We start from the raw sequence: 22,047 nt of genomic DNA, 5'->3' as shown, positions 1-22,047 counted from the left end.
CGCAGGAAACCAGGGGAACCTTCAACCCAACGCAGGAAACCAGGGGACCTTCAACCCAACGCAGGAAACCAGGGGAACCTTCAACCCAATACTGCAGGAAACCAGGGGAACCTTCAACCCAATACTGCAGGAAACCAGGGGAACCTTCAACCCAACGCAGGAAACCAGGGGACCTTCAACCCAATACTGCAGGAAACCAGGGGAACCTTCAACCCAACGCAGGAAACCAGGGGACCTTCAACCCAACGCAGGAAACCAGGGGAACCTTCAACCCAATACTGCAGGAAACCAGGGGAACCTTCAACCCAATACTGCAGGAAACCAGGGGAACCTTCAACCCAACGCAGGAAACCAGGGGACCTTCAACCCAATACTGCAGGAAACCAGGGGAACCTTCAACCCAACGCAGGAAACCAGGGGACCTTCAACCCAACGCAGGAAACCAGGGGAACCTTCAACCCAATACTGCAGGAAACCAGGGGAACCTTCAACCCAACGCAGGAAACCAGGGGACCTTCAACCCAACGCAGGAAACCAGGGGAACCTTCAACCCAACGCAGGAAACCAGGGGAACCTTCAACCCAATGCAGGAAACCAGGGGAACCTTCAACCCAAAACAGGAAACCAGGGGAACCTTCAACCCAATACTGCAGGAAACCAGGGGAACCTTCAACCCAAAACAGGAAACCAGGGGAACCTTCAACCCAATACTGCAGGAAACCAGGGGAACCTTCAACCCAAAACAGGAAACCAGGGGAACCTTCAACCCAAAACAGGAAACCAGGGGAACCTTCAACCCAATACTGCAGGAAACCAGGGGAACCTTCAACCCAATACTGCAGGAAACCAGGGGAACCTTCAACCCAATACTGCAGGAAACCAGGGGAACCTTCAACCCAATGCAGAAAACCAGGGGAACCTTCAACCCAAAACAGGAAACCAGGGGAACCTTCAACCCAACGCAGGAAACCAGGGGAACCTTCAACCCAACGCAGAAAACCAGAGGAACCTTCAACCCAATGCAGGAAACCAGGGGAACCTTCAACCCAATACTGCAGGAAACCAGAGGAACCTTCAACCCAATGCAGGAAACCAGGGGAACCTTCAACCCAATACTGCAGGAAACCAGGGGAACCTTCAACCCAATACTGCAGGAAACCAGGGGAACCTTCAACCCAACACTGCAGGAAACCAGGGGAACCTTCAACCCAACACTGCAGGAAACCAGTCCATACGGGTCAGTCAGGTTCCTCCACAGGAAATATTCAGGCTGACTTCTGATTGGACAAGAGCTCCAAGGGTGTGAATATTAATGAGCACAGAGTGTGTCTGTGTGTGTGTGAGGCGTTTAAAAGCAGAAGTTCATCACTAATTCATCACGTGGATTACATCAACATCAGGCAACACATACACTGTAACACACACACAGTAACACACACTGTAACACACACAGTAACACACACAGTAACACACACAGTAACACACACAGTAACACACACTGTAACACACAGTTGGTGTTTTTTGCTCATCGTCTCTCTGGAAGTTGAGTTTGTCTCCAAACTCTTCCTCCCAGTCGTCCCGTCCCGCTCTTCCTCCTCCTCTTCCTCTCGTCTTTCTATTCTCAGCAGTGAATCTGGAGCAGTTTCCATCCTACTTACCGCTGGTCAGGCTGATGAAGAGGAGGAAGAGGAAGCAGCTCCTCCAGGTGAAAGCAGCAGGAAGAGGAAGAATAAAAACAGAAAGAGGAGGAGTAGTTGTGCCGCCTGTGAGCTGTCCTGCTCTGCTGCCGCGGCAACTACCACATCTCCTGTCATCCTCCTCTTCCTCACGCTCCTCCTCCTCCATTCGCTTGCTCGACCCTCCCTCCACTCTTCTCTCACTCTCTCACTGCTTTCTCTCTACTCTCCGTTGTCATTCCTGCTCTTTTAGCCTTTTACTTTCTCTTCCTCCCTCTACACACACACACACACACACACACACACACACACACACACACACACACACACTCAACAGTCACAGATCCAAAGACTTAAAAACTTTGTTTCCTTTAAAGAAAAATCATTCTCTAAAGATCTTCCTCACAATCAGCTCCTCATCATCAAATATTAAATAATGACTCGAGTCCTGAAGACCCGACCGAGTCCCGGTCCCAGCATTTGTCTGATGAAGGCACAGGAAGTGTTAGCTCCAGGCTAACCAGGCCTAGCCTTAAAGGAGCTCAGGGTTTCGGCAGTTTTTCAGTTTTCTAGAAGTTGGTTCCAGATTTGTGGTGCAAAGAAGCTGAATGCTGCTTGTCCATGTTTGGTTCTGGTTCTGCAGACCAGAACATGTTGCTTGGCTGAGACATTAGTCCACTGATCCTGAAATGTTCTGCAGCTGGTAGAAGGACCACTTTGAAACGTCTTTATGTGGCGCTGAAGGGTCAGGTCAGAGGTCAGCCTGATCTCTGGTTTCCAGCTGGAAGAACTGAAGCTGCCTCTAGATCTATAACTCTAGATCTTCAAGGACCCATCAGGGTCAGAGGAGAACCAAGAGATGAACTAATAAGCGGTTCTGTTCCTGCAGAGCATCGGATCAAGTCAGAGGACTCCAAAGCATCCTGTTGATAGCTGGCGCCCCCTGCTGGCCCCTCAGGCCACCAGCAGAGCGCCTACAGGATGAACTCTGACCCCAGCAGGTTGATTAAATAAGCATGGAATGTTTTCCGTCTGCAGGAGCCCCCTGGTGGCCTGCAGGGGGAACAGTTGGATGTTTTCCTTCTGCTGGTCTGGGTCAGGAGGAAAACCTGGACTGGACCAGGTTTTGTCTTTCAGAGTGGTTCTGCTGGTTCTGCCTGAGGAAGAGGAGGATGAAGGTGGAGCTTTTTGTGGCAAATCGATGAGACGAGGAGACGCTGGAAACTCGTTAATAATTCATTCTGACAGAGGACAGGATGGAAGACATGATGGAGGACAGGATGGAGGATGGAGGACAGGATGGAGGACAGGATGGAGGACAGGATGGAGGATGGAGGACAGAATGGAGGACAGGATGGAGGATGGAGGAAAGGATGGAGGACATGATGGAAGACATGATGGAGGACAGGATGGAGGACAGGATGGAGGACAAGAGGGAGGATGGAGGAGAGGATGAAGGACGGAGGACAGGATGGAGGACAGGATGGAGGACAGGATGGAGGATGGAGGAGAGGATGAAGGACAGGATGGAGGATGGAGGACAGGATGGAGGACAGGATGGAGGATGGAGGACAGAATGGAGGACAGGATGGAGGATGGAGGACAGGATGGAGGACAGGATGGAGGATGGAGGACAGAATGGAGGACAGGATGGAGGATGGAGGACAGGATGGAGGACAGGATGGAGGATGGAGGAAAGGATGGAGGACAGGATGGAGGACAGGATGGAGGACAAGAGGGAGGATGGAGGAGAGGATGAAGGACGGAGGACAGGATGGAGGACAGGATGAAGGATGGAGGAGAGGATGAAGGACGGAGGACAGGATGGAGGACAGGATGAAGGATGGAGGACAGGATGGAGGACAGGATGGAGGACAGGATGAAGGACAGGATGAAGGAGAGGATGAAGGAGAGGATGAAGGAGAGGATGGAGGACAGGATGGAGGATGGAGGACAGGATGGAGGATGGAGGACAGGATGGAGGAGAGGATGAAGGAGAGGATGAAGGACATGATCGAGGATGGAGGAGAGGATGAAGGACGGAGGACAGGATGGAGGACAGGATGGAGGACAGGACGGAGGATGGAGGAGAGGATGAAGGAGAGGATGAAGGACATGATCGAGGATGGAGGAGAGGATGAAGGACGGAGGACAGGATGGAGGACAGGATGGAGGACAGGATGGAGGATGGAGGACATGATCGAGGACAGGATGGAGGACAGGATGAAGGAGAGGATGGAGGACAGGATGGAGGATGGAGGACAGGATGGAGGATGGAGGACAGGATGGAGGATGGAGGACAGGATGGAGGACAGGATGGAGGATGGAGGACAGGATGGAGGACAGGATGGAGGATGGAGGACAGGATGGAGGATGGAGGACAGGATGGAGGATGGAGGACAGGATAGAGGATGGAGGAGAGGATGAAGGACGGAGGACAGGATGGAGGACAGGATGGAGGATTCGGTCCAGTTTCACCAGAACCCATCAGAACCGTCTGAGTTCTCCACAGATCAGCTCTAATCCAGTCAGAGCGGTTCTGAACCGAGAAGCTGGGCTTCTGTTAGAGAAGCAGAACCGGGTCAGCACCAGGAAACTACCCCGTTGATCTTTAGAGAGTGGACCGGGCCGCAGACAAAACCGGGCCTTTGACTGGGCCGCTGCATCACTAATTAATCAGAGCAGCTGCTGCCTGAATGTTTCATGAAGGTGTGAATAGTTCTGCTGAGTCGGCGGGTCTGGTTCTGCTCCGGTCCAAACGACTCCCCCGGCCCGGTTCGACCCAAAGCGTCCTGTCGGGTTTTCACCCAGTGGAGCGAAACGCCAATAGGAAATCAGAGATTCAGCAACTTCTGATCGCTTTGACTGGAGAAATGTTCCCGATATATAAAGTGTGTCTGATGAGGCGTTCGTAATCCCAGAGACCAAAACCCGGAAAGCTGGATTTCTCTCAGATTCCAGAAGCTGAAGTGGATCGGGTTTCAGTTCATCGTCTGTAAGCAGCGAGTGGGACCAGTCCCAAATCAACAACATGTAATTAAAGCATAATTAATTATAATTACATGTAATTAAAACTATTACATTAATATATGATGGATTCTCTGTTCAGCTTGTTATTTAAACCAGTTGAAAATAAATAAATGAAAATAAAATATGCTAACACCTTGTTTGAAGGGGTGTGAATAAGACTGACATGACACTGTCATGAATATCAATAAGTCTTCATGAATATTTATGACTGTTGTCATAAAGTAACATTCGGTAAATCATGACACTTAATACAAAGTTGACATTATTCGAAATGTCTTTGTTATGACAACTTGACATTAACCAAGATGAAAGGTTGGACCCCATTTCTAAACACAAGGGCTAAGTAGTGCAATACACCATCTCCACCAGTGAGAGGCAGCAGTGCACGAACAGGAGTGCAGTGTGTTGGTGAAGAAGAAATCTTCCATATTGTGGCGCAAACCTAACACAAGTTATAACGGCCAGACCTCCTGTTTAAAAAGAAGCCGAAGTTTGATACCTAATATGAGGTATGTCTTATTAACTTTACATTTTCTTTGAGAAAATAACATTGACTATGTTCTCTTTCTCTGTGTAACAGAGTTACAAATGTACTTTTTTTAAAAATTATAATTTGTAATTCATTTTATACTGAGAATATGTGAATTTTATCTTATTTAGTTATTATTTGTTGTTTTGCCTGTGGGGGTCGCCTTTCTACACTTTGCCTCGTTTGTGTCTCCTGGGCTTCCGTAGCTCGGTCCGCCCTCATAGCATCTCCGCTTCCCCCTTTTCCCTCACAGCGTTGTTCTGCGCTGCTGTGGGTAAGTCAGACAAGTTCACTGCTGCGATATATGTTTATTTTCTGTACGGATGTTGTTGTTTATGTTGAAGTTTTATCATATGATGTTTATTGTTGTTTGTTAATGTGTTATTTTGCAGTTTTTACCATCATTGTGGGTTTTTATAACCAGTTTTATTATAATTTTCTTTATTTTATTTTGGCGCGAAAAACCGGTGCTAATCCAGCACACTCCGGTTGAACATTGTTTTTATTTTCACATTTAGGCTGGAGTGCAAGGAGATTAGAAGAGGAGGTTGATTTATTGTTTTACTCTTCTTCTCCAGGTATGTCTTTTTATTTTAAGTTATCCTTTTTATCTCTGTTTATTTAACTCTGTCTATTGTGTTGCTGTGGCCACCAGGTGGCGTTTTTCTCCTCTTGTTTTTAGTTTATGATTTTTGTGAGATTTCTTTTTTTTGTTACCGTTGATTTTTGTTGAATCGTAAAAAAAAAAAAAAAAAAAAAAAGTTAGTGACAGCGTTGTTCTGCGCTGCTGTGGGCTGGAGTGCAAAGATATTAGAAGAGGAGGTTGATTTATTGTTTTACTCTTCTTCTCCAGAATAAAAAAAAGATTTCATCGAAACCTGATTGCCTGATTGACTTACCACCCGTTACATCTGTAATGTTAGCTATAAGCAATTCAAGCCAATCCTACCTTGCTGTAAGTTAATGTTAGCTAAAGGTATTAAACACAATTACTGTAACGTTAGCCCTTATTATTTTAAAGACAGGCAGGCAAATAGTTTTTCCCCTCCAATTTTAATGTCGCAAATTAAAAGCTAAGATGTTAGTCAAAGTTCTCCTTTATGTAAGGCAGAGGTTTCCAAACATTTTCTGCCCCCCCCTATGGAACAAAAATAGCTGTCTGGTTGAACGACTTGTGTGCGGAATGTACGTTGCTGGATATAGACAACAACATCGGTAGCCTACAAGCTACTTGTTAAGCTAAAGGTTCTGTATTGATATTAGCTAGTCATCCTTTAGCTAACATTAGCTAGTCATCTTTTAGCTAACATTACCTGCATCCAACAGCTTTACTCAACTCAGTCGGTTAGTTTGGGGGACAAACTGTGAAAAGTTCTTTGCGTTTTGCTGGTTTGCTGCCGTGATTCTAATGCCCCTTTTCCACCGGCTCTATTTCAACAACCCGGCTCGGCTCTGTTTCGGAGTGATCGCGTTTCCACCGGCCCACTTGGCTCTGTTGCAGGGTACCGCCTCCTGGTGGCGGGGGGGTGTAGCGCCCCGCCTCCAGGAGCGACGTGCTGTGCTTCGTTACCTGCGACCTAAGGCGAGTTGTTGTTTTTCTGATACAAAAGAAGAAGAGAGAGCTGAGCTATTTTTATAGCCTGATTGCGATTTTTCTGAGACTAAAAGAAAATGTGACAGTGGGAGGAAAGCTGCGATGTGGTGAGGAGGAGCTGATCTCCGCCTTGCAGCAGCAGGAAAGCAGGTGGCTCAGACGGTTCAGGTGAGCTAACGATGATTTTTGTATTAAACTACGATAAAACTTGTAATAGTGCTGAATATACATGAGCTAATGTTAGTCAGGGTGTTGCAAATAACTTACAAATATCAGAATTAATTCATCATATATTTCAATGTGTTTTCATGTTGGTAAACTGCCGCTGCAGACCATCGTGGTTCTTCCTGCTCCTCTGAGTTGTAGGATCTCATCAGTGTCCGTCTTCCTGACTGCTGGTCGGTGTTTACCTTCAGGATGTCCAGAGACCTTCACCTTTCTGGAGCAGGAATCACATGAGCTCAATATGCTGATGAAACATTTCTGATAAAAAAAATGTGTGTTGTTTTTAACTTCTCAATACGTTTAATTATGATTCACCTGATTCACATCAATAAAGCTTTATTCCTTCCAATCTGACTGGTTCTAGTTCCATGTTTTCACATTTTGGACACAAAGAATTTAAAGTTTAAACTCAGTCTTATTTATCACTAATTAAGGTTACAGGTTTTGGACACATTTTCTCCCTTTCTTACATTGAAGATTCTGCAGGAAGACAGATAAACAGTGAGTGGATAGAAGGATGATGTATAAACTAGAAACTAACATGATTTGGGTTCTTGTTAATAGAAACCCTGATAATAATGTCAAAATGTTTGGTTTGCTGAATAACGTATTCAGTTTCGGATGGCTTCATTGGTAATCTACAATGTTAAGTTCAATGACATATTTATGTAATATAATGTTATTTTCACTCTGGCTAAAGCTCCTCACATTTTGGGAGGATTGTATTTGGACCTTGATGCCATATAAACTACAGTATATACAATAATGTGTGGAGTGAGCAGAAATAGAGACTTTGTTCACTGAGACACAACAACTTTTATTTTTCTGTTTGTCTCAATTCTCCATGGAGCTCTGCCATATCTGCTGGTAGCTGCTTCCTCCTGAAAGAGATCCTGTTCTGATGGTTCTCCTCATCGTTCTCCATCATGTCAGCCATGTTGCTCTCCTTCTGCTCCCTGGGAAAAGTAATCAGATGTTATAGCTTATAGCACATAAATGTAGATAAATAACAGTTACTAATGTGGAAGTTACAGACACATAAGGAATTATTTAAACAGATATGTTACTTTATACATGCAAACTCTTTTTTTAACCATCCAACCATACAGAATTATAAATAACTGGAATAGTGTAAATTAAAGACAAAATGTAATTACTTGTAAGTTTTAGACCTATGCATGCATACAGCCATGGATAAAATACCACCATCGTTTTCTTGCTCATTCTGCAATTACTAATTCATAATTTGATTAGAGAACTGATATCTAGCCATTTTACAATAATAGGATGTCATATAATATGTTTTATTATCTCACAACGGGGGAAACTCAGATGCAACAGCAAAATGAGAAACAATCGAAGCACGTAGATTCACGCAAAGATAAGAAACAAGCGAAGGTAAAATGCTGTACAATACTGAGTTATTTATAACTAATGTGCAACAGAGTGTCTTCAGAAAATGCGCATGTTGTGTTTGAGCAATAAAAATACAGCAGACTTTGTGTTTTAAATGTCTTCCATGACTGTATGTATGCAGCCTTAAATGTAGTACAAACCAGACAGATATATCTCCAAACTGCTCACCTGGCTGGAGAGCAGCAGCGGCGTCAGCTGCGTCTGGTCGGTGTTCACCGTGGGGCTCCGTCGCTCCGAAGCAGCTAACGAGGCTTTACTTTCGCTCCACTACTGACAAAAACGACTCATTCCTCACGGCTCCATCGAGATGCCGCTGAATATTGAAATCCGAAGCAAAGAAAAAAGCCGGCATCTTTTTTTAGTTAACGGCTTGTTTGTATCTTCCATCACTTCCGTGTTCAGAGAGTTTCAAACGTTGCGCCTTCATTTTTCTTCTCTCTCTGCTGCTCCGTCTTGTCCACGCCCTCAGCCAATCAGTGAACAGCAGTGAAGCTTACGTCACCTACCAAACCAGGGCCGGCCCGGCTAGCCCTGCTCTGAAGCAGGACCCTAAAAAGCAGGGCGAGCCCCGTTGAAAAGAGCCGGTGGAAACGCATTTAAAGCGAGCCGGCCGAGTAGAGCCGGTGGAAAAGGGGCATAACACACCTGAACAGCAGCAGGTCTCCTTCACTGCCCACAGGTGTAAACCCAGCGTGAGTGTCGTAGCGCTCATGTTGCGTTTAAAGGCGGCTCGGAAAAACAGGTTACCACATGTTAACAATGGATTAAACAGTTTTAACTGCTGATAAAAGTGACAGAGGACACAGATATGGGACGTGTGGAAGCCTCTACTGTATCAAATTGACAGAGGAATAACAGAGAGTTGGCCACTCTAAGGTAAAAACCCAGCGCATATGTGACCGGTGGACTTCTGCGTCGTGTGTTTTGTGTGGTGATCAGACAAACCACAAGACATCAAGTTTGGATTTGGAGGCGGTCTCCGTTTATTTACTCTTGTCAATCAGGAGATATTAGCATTAGCACCTAGCATGTGCTCCAGTTCTCCAACCCGATCTATACAAAATAATAGCTAGCATGCATCAAATGATATGAAGGTGTAATAGCAACTCAAATAAAAATATCCAAACACTTCTTATTAATACAGAAGGAAAAATAAACATTTGAACTATATAAATGAAAGGATTACAATAGATTATGAAACTTGCCTCTCCCCAGTGGAACGAATATCAAAAGGGAAGAGGAAATTAATAACTTAATATTTATAATAGTCCTGGAGGACCCTGAACAAAAGAAGAAGAAAATAAGGCGAAGTTGGAGGACCAAACCCCTTATAGTAGACACAGAGGACACAACAGCAGTCAAGTAGAAGCAGACAAATACATGAAAGAACACATTTTGTGGAAATATACAACTATTAATATAGACCCAGTTACATTCACCCCCCTAGATTTACACAAAATTATAAAACCATAAGGAAAACAAAAACAAGCAAACAAAAACCATACAACACAGGCCAAAAATTACCATAGCCAACTGACAAAGTCGGCAGAAGAGCCATCTAGTAAAAGATTAAGAGGTGACAGAAACCTATCAGACAGGATGCGGTGCCCTATACACCACACCGTTTTGGCCAATGACAATATTCAGAAATAAAATTGTGCACATGCCATCCACATACTCAACAAAACACTTGCCTAGAGGCTTAACAATCAGGTGACCAAAGATGAAGTACTAGGAAAAACAAACAAAAGAAAAAAAAATTACACAGCTGTAATAGGAGGTTTAACTTTTTGACTCCCAGAAACAGATTCAATCTGGGCCATAGACTCAATCAACCTACGCACTGGCTTGATAATCCTGCCAAGACGCGTAGTCCCTCTGTGACCTAATCGCTGAAGGTCATTGAAGTCCCCTGGATGACTATGTGACTCAATGGAAGGGACTGAAGGAGCACCTTCACCAGCCCACCCAAGGGGGGCAGAAGACATCCCATCAGAAGAGGGTAAGTCTTCGCTCTCACATGGCGACTGTGCCTGAACCCAGGATGCCGTACGGGCCTCAGTAGACTCACTGGCACAAGGAGGGATACCAGGCCCTCGGGTCTCAGTTCCTCTTTCCAAGGTAGAGGTATCGGGCTCCCCAGGGGCAGCAACAAAACTAACAGAGTGCTGCTCACCCAATGAAGGGTCCAAAGGCAAGAAGTTGACCTGGAGTAGGAGGTTGCGGTGAACTGTCTTTTCACGTCCTGACGAATCCCTGATCTTATAAAGGTTTAGGCCGGGTTTAGAAGCGATGACCTCAAAAACTGTAGACTCCCATTTATCTGACAGCTTACGTTTCCCTCTCGCGCCTTTGTTTGCCAACAGCACCCGGTCCCCCACCAACAGAAGTAAGCCCCTGACCCTTTTGTTGTACTGTCTTGATTGATGTCTCTGCTCAGCAGCACTGTGTTCTTGAGCCAGGGCCATAGCAGAATGTAAATCATCCATGAGTGACTTGACATAGGTATTGTAATCACAAACTGTGTCATCACGAAGAACACTCTTGAAAATGAGATCAACCGGTAACCATGGAACCCGTCCAAACATCAGGTAAAAAGGCGCAAACCCAGTCGTTTCATGTGCAGTACAGTTGAACACAAATGTCATCAACTGAATCATTTGTGGCCACTTCTGTTTCACTCTAGGGGGCAGAGATCTCAACATGCTCCCCAAAGTTCGGTTAAATCTCTCCGTAACGCCATTGCCCATGGGGTGGTAGGGCGTAGTGTGTGATTTCATAATACCACCCATGTCCAATAACTCTGCCACTAACTCACTCTCAAAGCTTGGGCCCTGGTCAGAGTGTATGCGCTGAGGGAAACCATGCAGAAGAAACCCTCCCACAGCTTCTTTGCCACACTCTTAGCTGATTGGTCATGACAGGTGAAGGCATGTGCCAACTTAGTAAAGTGGTCAGTGATTACAAGCACATCCACAGTCTTGTTGTGACTGTCTGCAGCTGACCAGAAATCAATGCACACTAACTCAAGAGGAGCACAGGTCTTTATACTCTCCAGTGGTGCCCTGGCAGCTGGCTCAGGGGTCTGAGAACACATCTTGAACACTGCTTTACATAGTTATGCACATCCTTGTCCATATCAAACCAAAAAAAAAACGTTGACAAGCCAGCGACAAAGTACGCGACTGGCCTTGGTGACCGGTGTTGTCATGTATGCCAGAAAGTACCACTGAGCGAAGGCACTCTGGTACGACAAACTGGAAGCGCTTGTGTTTCGTCGAGGGATCTTTTGTAACACGGTAAAGAATCCCATCCAAAAGCACAAGTCTATCCCACTGCTTCAAAAGTTTCAAGGTCTGCTGACACTCGTTGTAGCGTTCACGTCTAGAAGGCCTCCGCTTCCTGGTCACATAATGGAGAACCCTGGAGAGCGTGGCATCACGCTCCTGTTGAGACTGAAGCTCCGCCTTGGATAGAACAGAGGAAGCATTAACATTAGGGACAACAACTGATGGCAAGTGGTCAACTAGGGACGCGGCACGGTGTCTAGGCGCCACCTCCCAGTTGCTGATGGATGATAACACCGAGGAGACATCATCATCAGACATGGAGACATTGACGGCCGTTGAGAATGGTAAGTCAATCAAAGACTGGGGATGGCAAGTCAGATGAAAAGCTGCCTGCACAGACTCATCCTTCACATCACAGGCCTGCTTCAATAGGTCAGCATAGCGTTCCGCCAGCACACGTTCAGCCAGCGACTTCACAAATGGGCCTCTGCTCAGAGCATCCACCACAATATTCAACCTGCCCGGGACATACTTGATGTATGGAGAAAGCTTGGAGACTCAGCATTGCTCACAAGCATCCAACTTTGGCTTGGTCAGAATATATGTGAGAGGGTTATTATCGGTCCAAACAGTGAATTTTTGACCCTTGAGCCAATGACTGAATTTATCACAGACTGCCCATTTAAGAGCCAAAAACTCAAGTCTGTGAGCGGGGTACTTGGCTTGGCGATGACTGAGAGACTTGCTAGCAAAAGCAACTGGTCTTGCCCTCTCCTCACCCACTGATACCTGAGAAAGAACGGCACCCAGACCATCAGTGGAAGCATCTGTGGAAAGGATGAAAGGTCTGTCAAAATCCGGGTGTGCCAAAACCACAGAATTGAGGAGTGCATTTTTCAACTGCACAAAGGCTGCCTCACACTCAGGGGTCCAATCAAGTGGCGTCAGTTTCCCGAACGTCCCAGGTCTCACACGATGACTGATGCCCTTGTGTCTCCTCTTCTGGCCTGCAGTCAAGGCAAAAAGCGGTTTGGCAATACGAGAACAGGCAGGGATGAAATGTTGGTAAAATATTACCATTCCAAGAAATGATCTAACCTTCTGCTGAGAGGGAGTGTGACCATCAGCCTCCATTAGATCTGCCTTTGTGAAGCCAGTTATTACTCTCTCCTTTTCCTCATCAACAGAGACACCAGAAGCACTCAACATGTCCAAGAAATGCCACAGACTGTTTCAGGAAGTGACACTTTTTCTGAGAGAGTTTCAGGTTGCTGGACCGCAGCCGGGAGAATACAACCCTCAAACGGTTCAATGACTCCTCTTCAGAAGACGCGAACACCAACAGGTCATCCAAATAGCAGAGGAGACTGGAGAAGTTTAAGTCACCAAAGATACTGAGCATCATGCGCATGAACGATGCAGGACTGTTACAGAGACCTTGAGGGAGACAGTTATACTCGTATAGGCCAAGTGGTGTAGTGAAGGCCGTGAAACGTCTGTCGGACTCATGCAGAGGCACGTTGTAAAACCCAGAGGTCAGATCCATGGTGCTGAAGAAGGCATTCCCACCCAGGGCAGCAAGACATTCAGCTTGGTGGGGCAGTGGATGTGCATCTTTAACCGTCCTAGCGTTAAGCCAACGGAAATCAGTACATATTCTCAAGTCGCCATTCTTCTTCCACACCAACACCAAGAGTGAAGCATATTCATTGATTGACTTACTGATTATGCCTTTCATTTCCATCTCTGATACCACTTCTCTCAACACTTAATATTGCGCCGGGGGCACCCTGCGGAAAGGCAACCTGAAGGGGCGAGCATCAGATAGATGGATCCGATGGACAAACCTTTTGCCTCCCCACAGTCCAAATGGTCCTTGGAGAACACACCCTGAAAGCTCAACAACAGATCAGCCAGCTTCCCCCTCCACTCATCAGACACTTCACAACCCTCTAAGTCCACATCACCAAGTCCACAGTCCTTTAGCATCTGCACAGGATCTGATGATTCACATCCCAGGGAGAACGAGGAAGTAGCCTGGTTCGACTGCACCATGCATGAGCCCGGAGTGACAGGAAAGTTCTCAACAGCCACACATGGGAATACATCAGCCAACTTACTATTGCGGCGCAATATAAGAGGTTTGTCAGTGGGATTAAGAACCTTCATGGGAACCCAGCGATCGCCCCACATTGGTGTAATAACCCGACCAACCAAGATGTTTTTCGGTGTGGAGCGAGCTGAAGTTGGTTCCACAATGACAGTCCTCCCAGGTGACACAGGAGCAGAGGAAGGAAGCCTTCCCCAAACAATGTATTCTTTTCGGGGCAGCAGTGTAACAGCCTGCTGCAATGTCACAGTACCCACTTTATCAGGTACCTCTGGACTCAGCCACCGAGAGGTGCAACTCAGCAACTGGAGGAACTGTTCACAATCAGGGTCAGTTGTATGAGAGGACACCATCTCCCAGTATTTCCCATCAGATTTCATCCTTTGGATCACTGGTCGAAGCACATTTGTGCCAATAATCAACTCATCCCTCTGCCCAGGGACAAGGAACATCGGCACTAGACACTTAAGACCGTAGAGCTCCATGTTCACCTCATAAATGCATTTAGGCCGTGTAACAAGTCCACCACAACCAACAAGGACAACTTTTTCAGGGACAGGTTGTGGAAAAAGGACAACACCTGCCGCTCTCAACTTAGCCTCTCCCATTTCACTAAGTGTACATGACATGCTGCCTGAGTCCAGCATCCCTCTCAGTGATGTCTGGCCACCAATCGACACAGGAGCATAAAACAACTCACTAGCTTCCTGAACTCTATGTGACCCAACCAAAATTATTGTTTTCTCTTCGGGGAAGCTGTTACAACATTCAACATACACAGAGTGTGGATTAACAGAATCAGTGAGGGTGTTTGTTACATTGCCCATGCTGCCCCTCTCATCACACAGGCTGGTCAGTTTAAATCAACATGTGAAGCAGCATTTGAGGATCTCTGTCCCACTGCCTGCCTGCAGTCATGTTTCACATGTCCTGGCTCAAAACAGTGAAGACATAACCTGAATAGTCTGCAGTGTGAATGTGTGGAGTGTTCGCTGGATCCACAAACTCGACATCCTTGGGGCTGTGTGCGCCGAGAAACCTGAGACCGGCTTGCTTTCTGGTGACCAGTAGCTAGTGACGCATTGCACAGAGAGAGGACCCTGTCAAACATGGTCACCATCTGTTGAGCAACAGGTTCAGTAGCGATAACACTGGACACCCCAGTGGGCTGCTGGGTTGTCATGAGGTCCAGCGGAGATTGGAGATGATATGTGGAAACAACATTAATGTTTATTCAACATTTCGTGCAAAGAATATATAAAAGACAAGGAGAGGAGTTGGAGCCAAATTCTACCCCAGTTGATTCCGGTGATTTTTCAGCTGTTCATCATTAACGTGACATAAACAGGTCCTAATGATTTTCATTCAGCCAGGGTTTCATGCTGGCTCGTAAAACAGACGAAAAAACACAACTCACCTCCATAGCGTTGTGCAGCAAATAAAGCCGCCGGGTGTCCACGTTTTTATCCAACTCCTTTTCTTTTTGTTACATCTTTTCTGTTTAAAACAAGCTACAAACTGTCACTACTGCTTCTACGCTGTCAGACATGGTTGTTTACTCTAAATCCCCGTGTGATATCCTGGGTTTTTACTGTATTTTCTGTCTGGAATCTGAACGTCGGTGAGAAATCAGTTCGTGGGAGGTGTGTTGCTCTTGCCGTGTAGCTGAACGTCACACACTGCACGATCGGGCCGATCGACGCGTTACCTACGATTTGGTCGGTGTGGCCTCAGGTTTTGAAAATCGGCCAACAGTTCTAAAATCGCATAGTGTGAAGTGGGCTTAAGTAATTCTGTTTTAGTTTTTCAATCAGTATTTCAGAGTAACAACATACTGACCAGATGTCAAACCCTCTGTTTGAAGAACAAGTTATCTTTAGTTTTATTCCAATGTTCTACAGCTATGATGGTAGTTATAAGGAGTCCAGTGTGTTTCACTTCACTTGAGTTAAGACTTAACATCAGAGACACTGTTAGCATAGCATTTGACTCTGTAATAACACTAAATGACATCTTTATAATTGTTGCTATTGATTTCACTGTACTTGATGTAAAAGAAATTATTGACTCTTATTAAATCATTTGACAGTGTAATAAAGCTTAATGAAATCTACTTGTTTTGCTTTATTTCAGATTGTGGGAATATTAATCACTGTTTTGTTGAAGCTTTTGATACTGTAATAATTAAATCATTATGATTACTATTATGACATATTTATGACATGATTCTTGGTTAATAAGTTGTCATGACAGACATTTTGAATGTCAACTTTGTATTAAAAGTGTCATGATTTACCGAATGACACTTTATGACAACAGTTAAATATTCATGAAGACTTACTGATGTTTATGACATGTTATGTCATGTTTATGACGGAGTTATGTCATGTTTATGACGGAGTTATGTCAGTCTTATTCACACCCCTTCAAATAAAGTGTTACCTAAAATACTATTAAATGTGTCATATTTTAAAAACTTGAGGATCAAAATGTTTTAACACCGTCAGTCAAAATGGCGGACACCTCTGGCCCCACCCCCACAGTGAATTGACCAATCAGCAGCTGACTTCGATCCAGCCTGGCGCCGATGCAGAAACAACTGGAGGAGGCCGGGTCTTCTCTGCTGCAGGTTCTGGTTCTGGCAGACAGATCAGAATCGATGGCAGGAATCTGATCCGTCTGATCTCCTGACCTGCAACCATGGCAACATGATCACAGGTGTTAATTCACCTGAGCCGCTGAGCTGTTACCTGGAGGGTAAGGAGCTACGGATCAGAACCCCCTCTATGGCCCGGTCCGCCTGGTTCTCTCAGTCTTTGCTCCGGTTCTGCTTTGGTCTGCTGGCTCTGGTCCAGTCTCTGCAACTGAAACCTTAATTAAAGCTGCAGTGTGCCCGGTTCTGATGGCCTGGGTCCAGGTTCAGTTCAGAGTCAGAACCTAGCAGTTGATTCTGACTGTTTGACCTGGCTGCATGAAGCAGGTTCTGGTTCTGATCGGGTCCAGATAACTGGAGTGTGCTGCTGCTGTGTTTTGGATCCATTCAGTCTGTGGGTCCATGAAGGTTATAATAATAATAATAATCAATTTAATTTGTACAGCACTTTTCATTAGAAAAAATCTCAAAGTGCTACACAGTGCAACTAAAATCATAGATAAAATCAACATCATAAAAATCATGTGGAGGCAGAATAGGCTGCTTAAAAAAGTCTTTAAGCCTCTTTTGAAGTGAACCAGTGGTTGCTGAGCTCTCAAATAATCCGGGAGAGAGTTCCAGAGACGGGGGGCAGCCCAGCGAATCTCCCATGGTCCTTAATCTGGAGCGAGGAAGGTGGAGGAAGGTGGAGGAAGGTGGAATGAGAAGGTCCTTCAGATAATCCGGTGAAGTTTTTAAACACTGATGTGTAATGAGAGAGATTTTGTACTGAATTCTGTAACAGGAAGCCAGTGAAGGTCTTGCAGATTAGATGTAATATGGGCAGATTTAGGCCCTCAATGAATCCTGGCTGCTCTGGTTTGAATGTATTGGAGCTTCTGAAGGTGTTTTCTATGGATTCCAATGAACAGAGAGTTGCAGTAGTCGAGCCTGGAGGAGACAAAGGCATCAGAGAAAGAGAGAGATGGACGAATTTTGGAGATATTGCGAAGATGAAAGAAACTGGTTTTAAATAGATGCTTAATCTGATTTTCAAATGTAAGATGAGGATCCATTCTAACTCCAAGATCTGTAACAGTGGTGGAAAGGGGGATGTCTTGTCCAGAGAAGAAGATTGTCGTCAAGGTTGAAGATTGAACCTGGTGAGGTGTTCTGGTCAACATGGCCTCAGTTTGGAGCAGTTTAACTGAAGTCCTGATTCATCCACGTCCTCATCTCCTCCAGGCAAGTGGTGAAGGCAGTGAGTGAAAATGGTGATGATGCTCCAGTTCTAATGTAAAGTTGTATATTGTCGCCATAGCTGTGGTTCTGACAGCTAACCAAACCAGAACCAGAACCAGGTTTGTTCTCCCCTCCAGCTTCAAGTTGCTGAGATCCGATTCCTTGAACAGATTCCTTCCAGGTTGGTTCTGAACTTCTTGTTTCTCAATTTAAGAAAGTTTGTAAGGTTTAGAGACGTTCAGCGTCTCATTGCAACAGATTCTGTAAACCGGGTCAGAGTCCAGACCGGACCAGAACCACCAGAACCTCCTCACCAGACAAATGAAGGTTCCTTCAGCTGCTCAGTCAGCTTCGACCTTAACACCATTTTCTCCTTCCATCAAGTTTTCTTCTGACCAAACAATTTTTACTCTTTCCTGACTGAACAGTTCCAGTTCTTTTCAGATCACAAAACCAAACAGATTCCTGACTGGGAACCTTTTCCTTTCTGGACCCTGACCCGGTTCTGGTCCCTGACCTGGTTCTGGACCACATCTTTAGTGCTCTGGTTCTCCACAGCAGCTGAACGACCTCCAAAACTCAGGGGTTCAGTGCAGATCTGAAACTGGACCGGAACCAGGCTGCTGAGACAGGATGTCCTCCTTCATGGTCCTCTGAAGTTACAGTCGTGTTCTGGTTCCGGTTCTAACCGGTTCTGATTGACCCAGAAGGCGGCCCCCCTCCCAACAGGAAGTCTATATTTAGCCTCTCGCTGCTGAAACTCCTGAATTTTTTAAGCCGTGCCTCTGAGGCTCCGCCCCTCCAGACATGCGGGATCTCCGTGGCAACCCCCGGTTTCCTGGGACGATGCGTGGCAGCGTTACATCATCAGCCTCAACCGGCTGTGATGAAGGTTCTTCCTTCAGAAGCGGCCCGGTCCAACACAAAGCCTCCTTTAGTCTCACAGCAGGTTCTGATCTGCTGATCAGAAAAACACAAAATCTCACCAAGTTTTTAATTTAGTTTCTAAGACGATTGGATCTGGTGATCGATAAGCGATTGATCAACGGGCCAGCAGCAGAACGCTTCATCACTTTGGTCCAGTTCAATTCTGCAGCTGGAGTTCTGACTAAAACCAGGAGGGTAGAGACACCACCCGGTTCTACACCACCCAGCTCTACACCACCCGGTTCTACACCACCCGGTTCTACACCACCCGGTTCAGATCTACACCACCTGGTTCTACACCACCCGGTTCAGATCTACACCACCTGGTTCTACACCACCCGGTTCAGATCTACACCACCCAGTTCTACACCACCCGGTTCTACACCACCCAGCTCTACACCACCCGATTCTACACCACCCGGTTCTACACCACCCGGTTCAGATCTACACCACCCAGTTCTACACCACCCAGATCTACACCACCCGATTCTACACCACCCGGTTCTACACCACCCGGTTCAGATCTACACCACCCAGTTCTACACCACCCAGATCTACACCACCCGATTCTACACCACCTGGTTCTACACCACCCGGTTCAGATCTACACCACCCAGTTCTACACCACCCAGATCTACACCACCCAGATCTACACCACCCGATTCTACACCACCCGGTTCTACACCACCCGGTTCAGATCTACACCACCCAGTTCTACACCACCCAGTTTATAAATCCCTGAACAGTTTAGCACCACAATACATTAAAGAAATGTTGTTGTACCAACCTTCCAAACCCCTCAGGTTCTGGTTCTGCTCTGCATCAGAACCAGAACCAAACATGAACAAGCAGCTTTCAGCTTCTATGCTCCACAGATCTGGAACAAACTTCCAGAAAACTGAAAAACAGCCGAAACCCTGAGCTCCTTTAAACCCAGACTGAAAGCAGCAGGTTGGAGCCGATCTGATCAATAACTGGAACATTGATCAATGATCTGATTATGTTCTCCATTTCTGTGACTTTGTATTTTTGTGGTTTTATGATGTAAAGCTCTTTGAAATGTCTTGTTGCTGAAAGGTGCTACACAAATAAAATTTGAATATTTTCTGGTGGATCTTATAAAACTGTTGAGCGAAAAATGTTCCAGCTTTTGTTGCCGTTCATCTCGCTGGTTTTTGCTAAATTACTTTGGTCTCATTTCACCTGAACTGACATTTTTACAGTAGAAACTAGATGGAATAGTTGGTGAGGTTTTTAATTACCTCCAGGTCCTTCTCCCAATTAACCTCCAGCCTCAGCCAATCAGCTGCCATCTCGTTAAGGCGCTCACCTCTCTAATCTCCCCGCTGAGGGACCGGAAGTGGGTTAATTAAAGGTGACTGCAGCGTCTCCAGTCACATGACCTCCATCACAACACTGCAACTTTCTTCTGACAGACTTTCGGCTCAGCAACGTCTTCTCCGGGAAATAGACGGAGCCACAGTCAAACCGGCGGTGTTTGTAAGCATGAAACAGTATCAGACAGGGGAAGCAGGTTTTTATTGAAAATAAACTAAAACATTGACTCTCATTTTTATCCAGAAACTTTGAGGGAAAATTGAATCAGAACAGAAAAGAGTTCTGCCAGAGCGCAGAACAATAAAACGGTTCAGGTCGGAACCGGATAATTCCCGTTTCCGTTAAGGTCAGAGGTCACGCCAGACTTTTATGTTCTCCGTAATTTGACGGACAGCGTTTTAAAAAATCGGTCATGTTCTATTTTTACCCGTCAAATTGGTTTTTGATCATTATACCAAAAGCCAATCAGATTCCATCACCGTCATATTTTGGCTAAATTTGACATTTTGGACTTTCTCACTTTTATAAATTATAATCTTTTAAATTTGATTTTTACGCGTTTAAACAGATTTGCACCTACACCATTAAGCGACAGCATGCAGAGACTGCAGGGCAGCAGCAGATCTAGAGCGGTTTAGATGGAAATGTAAGGTTCCCTTCGAAGAGCCACTTTTGCTCAAAGTGCTTCAGTCTGAGACGATCCACAGTTCCGACTCACTTTCTGTTGATTCAAAGCCTGTAACCAGTTTCAGTTCAAAAAACAAACAAATCTCTGGTTATGTCAAAAACAGAACTGTATCCATTTTTAATGTTTCATGTCGTCAACATGATGTTGTGCTATTTTAAATCAGTGTTTTTCAACCTCTGTGCCGCAGCACACTAGTACCGTGAGTGATCATCAGGTGTGCCGTGGAAATTATCCAATTTCACCTCCGGACTATAAGCCGCTACTTTTCTCCTACACTTTGAACATGCGGCTTTTCTGTGGATTTTTCTTCTACCACCAGGGGGCTCTTTAGCAGGAAGTGAATCGTTGGAAGTCAAAATTGGAAATCAAAGAAGGACGAGCTAATTTTCATTTAGATCAGTGTTTCTCCACCCTGGTCCTCACCCCCCCTGTCCTGCATGTTTTAGCTGTTTCCCTTCTGCCACACCTGGATTCTATCTCTGGGTGATTAACAGGTTTCTGCAGCACCTGATGGTCATGCAATCATTTGGATCAGCTGTTCTGGAAAAGAGGCTCATCTAAAACATGCAGAGCAGGGGGGCTGAGGACCAGGGTGGAGAAACATTGATTTAGAACAAGCACATGCTAGCAGCAGGCACGACGGAGAAATGTTTTCAAACTCATATGATGCAGCTTCTAAGTTGAGCAGTGTCGATCTGGCAGCACAGGAGGGAAATAAAGCCGCTGCACGTAAACTCGGCGTGAACAAAACCGGATTTGGAGACGGAGAACTTTGTCCTTAATATATCCAGCAGGTATTAGGACGCAGCCCTCTGCTGCCCTCTGCTGGTCCTTATGGGAAACCGAGAGCGGCAGAGATACCAGCGGCCTGTAGCCCGGTGCGGCTGATATATGCAAGTTTCCGGGGGATTCAAAAAATTTGAAGGTGCGGTTTATAGTATGGTTCGCTCATAGTCTGGAAAGTACGGTAATTGGTCTTAAAAGATTTTTTGAAAACGAATCAATTATCTGCAAATGATGCCATCTCTGAGCGTCTCTGCTGTAGTACTGACTAGCAGTGTAATCATGTCATTTTCTTACCACTAGATGGCAGCAGGTACAGAGCATTTTACATTAAAACAAGAGAATTAGTGAAGCTTGAATGTTACTACATTCATGCATCACACCACAGTGTTGTGGCTGTTCAGGTGTATTTCTGAAGTGGACATGTTAATTTGATTCCTATTCAAGACACTTTGATAAGAATGTATATACTATAGGTGGCTACAGAGTATCTGTCTACATTTGTGGTTGGTGGTGTGCCTCGGGATTTTTTCAATTAAAACAATGTACCTTGGCTCAGAAAAGGTT

At 45.6% G+C, this 22,047-nt stretch overlaps 2 long non-coding RNA genes across 2 annotated transcripts; one reads left to right on the top strand and one right to left on the bottom strand.

Annotated features, from left to right (window-relative positions):
• The first annotated feature begins 5,102 nt into the window (after positions 1 to 5,102).
• LOC148152600 (uncharacterized) lies at positions 5,103 to 6,112 on the top strand. The gene is made up of 2 exons (XR_015762174.1): positions 5,103 to 5,509; positions 5,754 to 6,112. It is a non-coding gene; the product is annotated as an uncharacterized LOC148152600 (long non-coding RNA).
• Positions 6,113 to 7,846: 1,734 nt separating this feature from the next.
• Positions 7,847 to 9,193, bottom strand: LOC148152599 (uncharacterized). The gene is made up of 2 exons (XR_015762218.1): positions 8,639 to 9,193; positions 7,847 to 8,010 (listed from the first exon to the last, which is right to left on the bottom strand). It is a non-coding gene; the product is annotated as an uncharacterized LOC148152599 (long non-coding RNA).
• Between the last annotated feature and the right edge of the window lie 12,854 nt (positions 9,194 to 22,047).

Source organism: Poecilia mexicana, unplaced genomic scaffold (genome assembly GCF_051168715.1).
Source record: "Poecilia mexicana isolate PSO_F unplaced genomic scaffold, ASM5116871v1 scaffold_23, whole genome shotgun sequence".
NCBI classification, from domain to species: domain Eukaryota; kingdom Metazoa; phylum Chordata; class Actinopteri; order Cyprinodontiformes; family Poeciliidae; genus Poecilia; species Poecilia mexicana.
Note: the sequence above shows the minus strand (reverse complement) of the source record. Positions and strands in the feature narration are given on the sequence as shown.